This window comes from Octopus bimaculoides, chromosome 27 (assembly GCF_001194135.2).
Source record: "Octopus bimaculoides isolate UCB-OBI-ISO-001 chromosome 27, ASM119413v2, whole genome shotgun sequence".
Lineage (NCBI taxonomy): Eukaryota > Metazoa > Mollusca > Cephalopoda > Octopoda > Octopodidae > Octopus > Octopus bimaculoides.
The window spans coordinates 11,483,656-11,492,329 of NC_069007.1; the positions used below are offsets into that span (position 1 = coordinate 11,483,656).

Here is an 8,674-nt window from a genome sequence, read left to right on the forward strand (position 1 = left end):
CTGGCCATGTACAACCTCTGGCCATGCACAACCTCTGAACCACGCACAACCGCTGAACCATGTACAAGCTCTGAACCATGTACAAGCTTTGAACCATGTATAAGCTCTGGCCATGTACAACCTCTGGCCATGTACAACCTCTGACCATGCACAAGCTCTGGCCATGTACAAGCTCTGGCCATGTACAAGCTCTGACCATGTACAAGCTCTGACCATGTACAAGCTCTGGCTATGTGCAAGCTCTTTTATTTTGTCTCTTGACATTTGTGGTGGTGGTGGTGGTGGAGAAAAGGGTGATGGTGATTGCGGCAGTAGTGCAAGTAGTGCTAATGATCAAAGAAGTAGCAAAGATAACAGTGGTGATGATGATGACGATGATGATGATTGATGTAGGTGATGATGTGGTGGTAATAATAGCTGCAGTGATGATGTTGATGATGTTTGTGATCCTGACAGTGAGGGTTATAATTGTGATGGTGTTGGTAGTAGCATTGTTGTTATTAGCTATTTCAGTTGTTGTTGTTGTGTAAGGTGGTGGTTGTGCAGGCTTTGGAGGTGGTTGTTGAGGATTATAATTATGGTAGTAATTATTGTAGTAGTAGTAGTAGTAGTAGTAGCAGTGGTAGTGGTGATGGTTGTGGTGTAAGCAGTGTTAATTTTAGTAGCAATATTTATTGTGGTAGTTGTGTGGAGATAGCGGCAGTATTGGAAGTAGTTCTAATAATTATAGTGGCGATGTGGTGGGGGAGATTATGTGTCACTGAGTGCGTTTCAGGAGAGGTTCAATAGATCAATACGAGACTTGCTTTAACAATCAGTTTTCTTTACATTGTTGACTTCATAAGGAAAAATAAAATTGATTTCTCACAATAATAATAATAATAATAATTAATTACACAATAAGAAGAGTGCAATACAATATGTAATAAATACAGATTGATTCTTTTTATTGAATAAAAAGCTATAATATCTTGTATTTATTGTATATTATATAATGTAATATGTTATTTTGTGCAATATAATGGTTCCTATAAGGCAGGGAGCTGGCAGAATCGTTAGCACCCCAGGCAGAATAGTTAACGGCATGTTGCCTGTCGCTATGTTTTGAGTTCAAATTATGCTGAGGTTGACTTTGCCTTTCATCTTTTCAGGGTCGGTGAAATAGAATACCAGTCGAGCACTGTGGTTGATATAATTGACTTTCACCCCCACCCCCCACCCCCAACCTTGCTGGCCTTGTGCTAAAATTTGAAATCAATATAATGGTTCTCGCAGAACAGGAATCAATTGATCATCCCTGCAAAGATAATGGGTTTTTTTATGGATTAAATAAAGGGGTGGGTGCAGAAAACTACCCACGTTTAATAAAATTAAGGTGCTTCCCAACTTTTTTTCAACTTGTCCTTCCATATGGTGAATCACGAAGAATTATGTAGAGGTAAACTCTGTATTCCATCTTCCCATTAATACAAAGGGGGGGGGGTGCGAGGGTGAAAATTCCATAATGTTATGGTGGAAGGGGAGGTAGTGATGGTGGTTTGGGTATTTGTCAGTTTGAGAACCATTGAGGAAATATAGCATCATACCCTATCATATTGTATACCTTACATTATGTCATGTACCATAATACATAATCATGTATCGTATGATATCATCCATCCACATCATATAACAGATATATCATATCACATCATAACATTTAAATATATCACATGTATGATATCATGTAATATATTCATTTCTTTATTGCCCACCGGGGGCTAAACATAGAGGGGACAAACAAACAGACAGAGGGATTAAGTCGATTACATACCAGCGTAACTGCTACTTATTTAATCGACTCCGAAAGGATGAAAGGCAAAGTTGACCTTGGCAGAATTTGAACTCAGAATGTAACGGCAGACAAAATACCGCTAAGTATTTCACTGGTGTGCTAACGATTCTGCCAGCTTGCTACCCTATCATGTAATATATTGTATCATATGTATCATATAACATATTTATCATATACTTATATTACATGTGTGTTTATATTTTTATTTATTAAATGTCGCATGCATGAGAAATTTATATTGGGGGTTCTGAGTTTCTGTGCAGCATGTTGGCATCGAAACTCAGAATATCACAAGTGATTATATCCAATGCTCGACTGATTCTGTTAGACCGCTGACCTTATTTATTATGACAACGTTAATTATTATTCTAAACATTGAGTTCAAAGTCACAAATTTTAGGACAGAAATCAATTAATTATTTAAGCAACCTCTAATACTTGTCTGATAATTATTTCAATATTGAGGGATTTGAGAAATACCACAAGGCCTTTTGTCTGATGCTTTAACGATTCTACCAAACTGGTACAACTTTTAATTACTATCTCTAATTTAGGCACAAGATGAGCAATTTTGAGGGGAGGGGTTAGTCAATAATATTGACTACAGTACTTGATTTGTACTTTAATTTTATTGACTCCAGAGAAAGATGAAAGACAATGTTGTCATTGGTGGAATTTTAACTTGAGTTCGAAGAAATACCATATTCTTTCAAATAGTTTGAGAATTCTGCTTATCCCATTGCCCTTAATTCTGTCCAGATTAGACACCATGACTGCAATTTGAAGAATGGCCTATTCGATTAAGTACTTCACTGGTACTTTATTTTATTGATCCAGTGGGGGATGAAAGCAAAGTTGGCCATGGCAAGATTTGAACTCAACATACAAAGGATTATGAATAAATACAGGAAGGTTTTAGTGATCTTGCCAATCCACTACTTGTGGTAGTGGTGGTGGTGTTGCTGCTGCTGCTGCTGATGAGGATGATGATGATGAGGAGGAGGAGTGGTAGTTTTGAACTTGGTGATGGTGATGGTGTTGGTGCTATTTAGCCCAAGGTCATTTCTGGTCCAGCAGACCACTTCTTGTCAAAGACATTCTGAAGCCAGTTATATTGCAGACGCAAAACAAACACAATAGCAAATACAGCACAACCAACAACAGAGATATCAACAACAACAACATTAACAATATCAATGACATCGTAAATAACAACAGAAATAATAACGAAAAACATAAATACTCATAAAACCAACAACAACAACAAAAACAACCCAGAAAAACAATTACAAAAATTACAATAATACAAAATATATAAACAAAACAAATCGAGATAAAATCCACAACTAACATCAATAACAATAACATTAACGACAACAACCACATGAATATAAATATACTCAACAACAACGACAACAATAACGGTAACTATAGTAACAACATAATCAACATGAAACAATAAATTTCTCCACAATTTTAATGTTTATTGAGAGCTGGTGACTTTAAGATCTATTGATGTAGTGGTGATGGTGGTGGTGGCAGCAGCTATTGTTGTTGTTGTTACCGTTGTTGTTGAAGATAGTATCAGGATGTCTAGTAAAAGAAGTGACTGGTATTTGAAGAGTGTTAAATTCATCTATTTTTAATAATGGAAAGGTTGAGAGTGACTTTGAAGTCTGAGTTTTCTTGCCGTCATCTGACCGTTTAATAATGGTAAAATGAAACTTCAAAGTTACTATCAACCATTTCCTTGCAAAAATACTGGAGAGTATTGAGTGATTCTTCAATTTAATTATTGACTATTTTTATATATCTAATTTTACATAAAAAACAAATAAATATATATATATATATATATATATATATATATATATATATATATATATAGGTGCAGGCATGGTTGTGTGGTAAGAAACTTACTTCCCAACAACATGGTTCCTGGTTCAGTCCCACTGTGTGGCACCTTGGGCAGGTGTCTTCTACTATATCCTCAGTCTGACCAAAGCCTTGTGAAGGGATTTGGTAGATGGAAACCAAAAGAAGCCCATCGTATACATATATGTGTGTGTGTGTGATTGTGTCTGTGCTTGTCTCTCACCACTGCTTGACAACTTAGCAGTTCAGCAAAAGATCGATAGAATTAGTATCAGGCTTAAAAAAGAAGTGCTGGGGGTCGATTACCTTAACTAAAAATTCTTCAAGGCAGTGCCCCAGGATGGCCACACTCTAATAATTGAAACAAGTAAAAAATATAAAAAATGCTAAGTTTTATATATATATATATATATATATATATATCATCATTGTTTAACGTCCGCTTTCCATGCTAGCATGGGTTGGACGATTTGACTGAGGACTGGCGAACCAGATGGCTGCACCAGGTTCCAATCTGATGTGGCAGAGTTTCTACAGCTGGATGCCCTTCCTAATGCCAACCACTCCGAGAGTCTAGTGGGTGCTTTTACGTGCCACCGGCACAAGGACCAGTCTGATGGTACTAGCAACGGCCACACTCAAATGGTGACACACACACAAGTAAGCACATAGATGCAAAACAATGTGGAGAAAATAGTACTCAAATACCAAAGGTAGACCACAGTAATCCCTCACCATATCGTGGTTCACCTACTATGGTTCACCTATCGCGGTTTATTATTTAAGCTTACGTCAATTCTTCCATGGTGTTGTTTTGCATTCATAATAAAATAAATATATACAAATTATGAAAATAATTAAAAAAAATATACAGTACACTACTGTTTCTACTTCGTGGATTTTCTCCTATCACGCAGGGTTTTGAAATGTAACACCTGCGATAGTCGAGGGATTACTGTATTATGCTTTTATTAAAGGTAAAAATTTCCACAAAACTGTCATTAATTGTAAAATTCAACACTTTTTAAATAGGTAATTAACCAGTATTTACATTGGATTTTATTATCCCTTATCCATTGAGATTTGTAATCTTTATTTGAACTTTTTTTTACACACGCGCAACATATATATACATGCGTGCATACACATACACACACCTGCATACATACATACATACATACATACATACATACACATACATCATTTTGTTTGTCTGCTGGAACAACGAGGATCATCTAATCATCCAAGGATAACCAAGATGTCTTGCTTGCCTCATCTTGCTCTCTGCACACCACAAAACGTTGTTGTAATGGCCTTCCCCTCTGAGGAATCATAGAGATTTCTTCTACAGAGTTCACTGAATCCAGTCTTCTCATGCACAGGTACGCAAGCCTTAATATGTTAATTAAACCATAACTGGGACCTTGATAAGGGTTACTTCTCTGTGTTCGAGTAACAGACATGAGAACAATATTGGCAACTTGGGTATGTACCTTCTACTGCCTTAGCTGATACATTGGTTGTGAGTGACTTCGGTAGACAGAAACTGGAAGAACCTGTTTTGTGTGTGTGTGTGGTTTGGCAAAAGAGAGCGATAGAATAAGCTCCAGACTTTAAAAAAAGAACCTAGTGGCTGTGTGGTAAGAAGCTTGCTTCCCAACCGCATGGGTCCGGGTACAGTCCCACTGTGTGGCACATTGGGCAGGTATCTTCTACTATAGCCTAGGGCCAACCAAAACCTTGTAAGTAGATTTGGTAGACAGAAACTGAAAGAAGCCTGTCATATATATATATGTGTGTGTGTGTGTGTATATATGTATGTATGTATGTATTTGTGTGTCTGTTTGTCCTCCCACCATCACTTGACAACCGTTGTTAGTGTGTTTACACCCCTGTAACTAAGCAGTTCAGCAAAAGAGACCAATAGAATAAGTACTAGGCTTACAAAAAACAAGTCCTGGAGTTGATTTATTCAACTAAAGGCAGTGCCCCAGCATGGCTGCAGTCAAATGACTGAAACAAGTACAAGAATAAAACAATATGTACTGGAATTGATTCGTTTGGCTAAAATTCTTCTAGGCAGTGCCCCAGCATGACCGCAGTCTGATGACTGAAGCCAAACAGAGAAAAAAGCTAAAAATAGATAGCCCCAGACCATGGGTATCCAACGAAGGTCCACATGGACCCCACAGGGTTCCACAAAAGCTTTAAGGGTAAAAAATTATAATTTGTGGGTCTATATATAAATTTTGTTTGCTGGGACGGGTATCTGTATTTATTGAAATTTTCACAATTTGTATTTGGAATTTATGTTATAAATATAACGAAATTGTTTCATTGTTAGTTTTTACTAACCTACAAGCAAATATTTTATTTCAAAAATTTATATGTACATCTATGGGGGCCAAAGATAAGATAGCTTTCAGGAGGTCCACAAACAAAATAAGGTTGAGAACCCCTGCTCTAGACAGATAATATTATTATCAGTCCCACATATATTGTGGGACAGCTGTGTTAACCAAGTAGACCACTCCAAAATGTAAAATTCGTTATCCATTTTGTGCCAGACAGGTACATCTCTAAAATTCATATCGGGTCTAAGAAATATGGTAAATTTCCTACTGCAATCTGTTCTACATTAACATTTAGCAATTAATCACTAATATTATTTGCAATTAGTAATTCACTCAAGCAATTACTAATTAAAAGTCAATTTATATCATGTCTACTAGCATTCTATACCTTAATCAAGCATTGCATTATCAGGACAATGCCTGTTGCTCCTGCATACATTAAACTCATCTACACACGTTAGTATGTGTGTGTGTATATATATATGTAGATATAGATAGATAGACAGACAGATAGATATATACATATACATATACACATATATACATACATATATATATATATATATATATATATATATATATATATATATATATATATATATGTGTGTGTGTGTGTACATGTATACATATATGTGTACATGTATACATATGTGTGTGTGGATATACATGTAAACATATATATCCAAAGAGAAGGAGAAGGAGGGAGAGAAACAAGGCAGTGTAAATGAGCAGCATAACCACCACTGGCACCACAACATACTATCACCCAACCTTACAATACTCTACCTACCAACATAACAACACACAATCCACTAACCTCACAACACACCATTTATGAACTTCACAACACATCATCTACGAACCTCACAACACATTATTGATCAGCCCCACAACACATCATCTGTGAATTTCACAACGCATCATCTATCAGTCTCACAACACACCCATCAACCTCACAACGCATCATTTATCAGCCTCACAACACATTATGTATGAACCACACAATACAGCCACCACTACACACCATCTATCAACCACCTCACTATGCACCCTCTATCAACCTCACAACACATCATTTATTCATTTATCAGCCTCCTAACACATCATCTATAAACTTCACAACACACCATACATGAACCTCACAACATACCATGTATAAACTTCACAATACCCCATATATGAACCTCACAACGCACCATCTACCAGCTTCACTACACCCATGACCAACCCCTGTCAGCATGGAAAACGGGCATTAAATGATGATAGTGATGATGAGGTTGTTCTACAAAACTAGTAGCAGGAAGGTCGGGCCGTTACCTTCAATCCTGACCCCAATATTTACCCCAGGGTGGATCCTGTTAAAGATCCACCCTTATGAAAAAAGACCGGATGAGGTTGTTAATCTGGGTGACTGAACAAGATGGTGAAGGTGGGGAACAAATACCACAAGGCATGTTGTGTTATATGGCAGTGAGTGAGAGGGGGGAGTAGTTTTTAGCAGAAGTAGATGCAATGACGGTAGGGATTATAGCTGCACTGGCCTTCCTAGCTGTAATGGTTTCAGTGGTGGTGGTGTTAGTTGTGGTAGTGGTGGTGGTTGTTGTGGGGGTGGCAACAGTTGTAGTAGAAGTGATAAGAAGAGGAGCACTGATTGTAGAATAGATGCAAGAACCAGTGGTGGTGGTGGTAGTAGTTGCAGTTGTAATTGTAGTATTGGCACTGGTATGGTCTGGTGGTGTCCAGGGTTTTTATTAGGTGTGGAGATATGAAGAGCAATGGTGGTAGTGGTGGTGGTGGTGGTTGTAGTGGTTAAGTCAGATGCTGCAGTGTTGTTAATTGTGTTGGATTGTTGGGATGCCATGTTTTGACAGACACACAGACATTTGAGCTGAGACGTGCCATTTTGTAATTAAAAGGAGAAGCAATTGTCCAAGTGGAGGGGATAGGGGGAAGAAGTTAGCCATAAAATTAATATTATCATCATTATTATTATCATTATCATCATTATTATTATTATCATTATTATTATTATTATTATTATTATTTTTATTATATATTCTTAAATAATGCGATGGTGAGGCTGAGGATGGAAGTGGTGGTGTTAATGGTTCTGAAGGAGAAGAAGAATACAATGGCTGAGTGAAGAATGAAGAATTTTCCGCCAGTCTTGGCAACAAGAATTCCTACTGTTTGATCAACTAAACTACCATGTTAAATTAACATGTAAGTGGCTGAATATTCCACAACCGCATGTATCTTTAACAATTCATCAGCAGCCAAATCAGTTTGACACAGGTGTATGACAATGCTGGTCTTTAGAATTCCAGTTACAATCCATTCAACAGGCTTCCACACAGTTTCCACCTGCCCAATTTCAGTCACAGATCTTTGGTCAATTCAAGGCTATGGCAAATAACACCAACCAGTGGGATTGAGCGCAAGATTTTGGGATTATGAATGAACTTCTGGCCATGTGACTATGCCCACATTTACAGTGCGGAATATAATATATGAGGTGTGTGTGTGAGGGGTGTATGTACATATATACATATGCATGTGTGTACATACTTATATACATGCATGTATATATATTATATATATATATATATAT

General features: G+C 37.1%; 1 protein-coding gene across 1 annotated transcript in view; it reads left to right on the top strand.

The window, feature by feature from the left end:
- LOC128251011 (peptidyl-prolyl cis-trans isomerase 1-like) overlaps positions 1-8,674 on the top strand; it is a 214,131-nt gene that overhangs the window by 200,410 nt on the left and 5,047 nt on the right. The window lies entirely within an intron of this gene.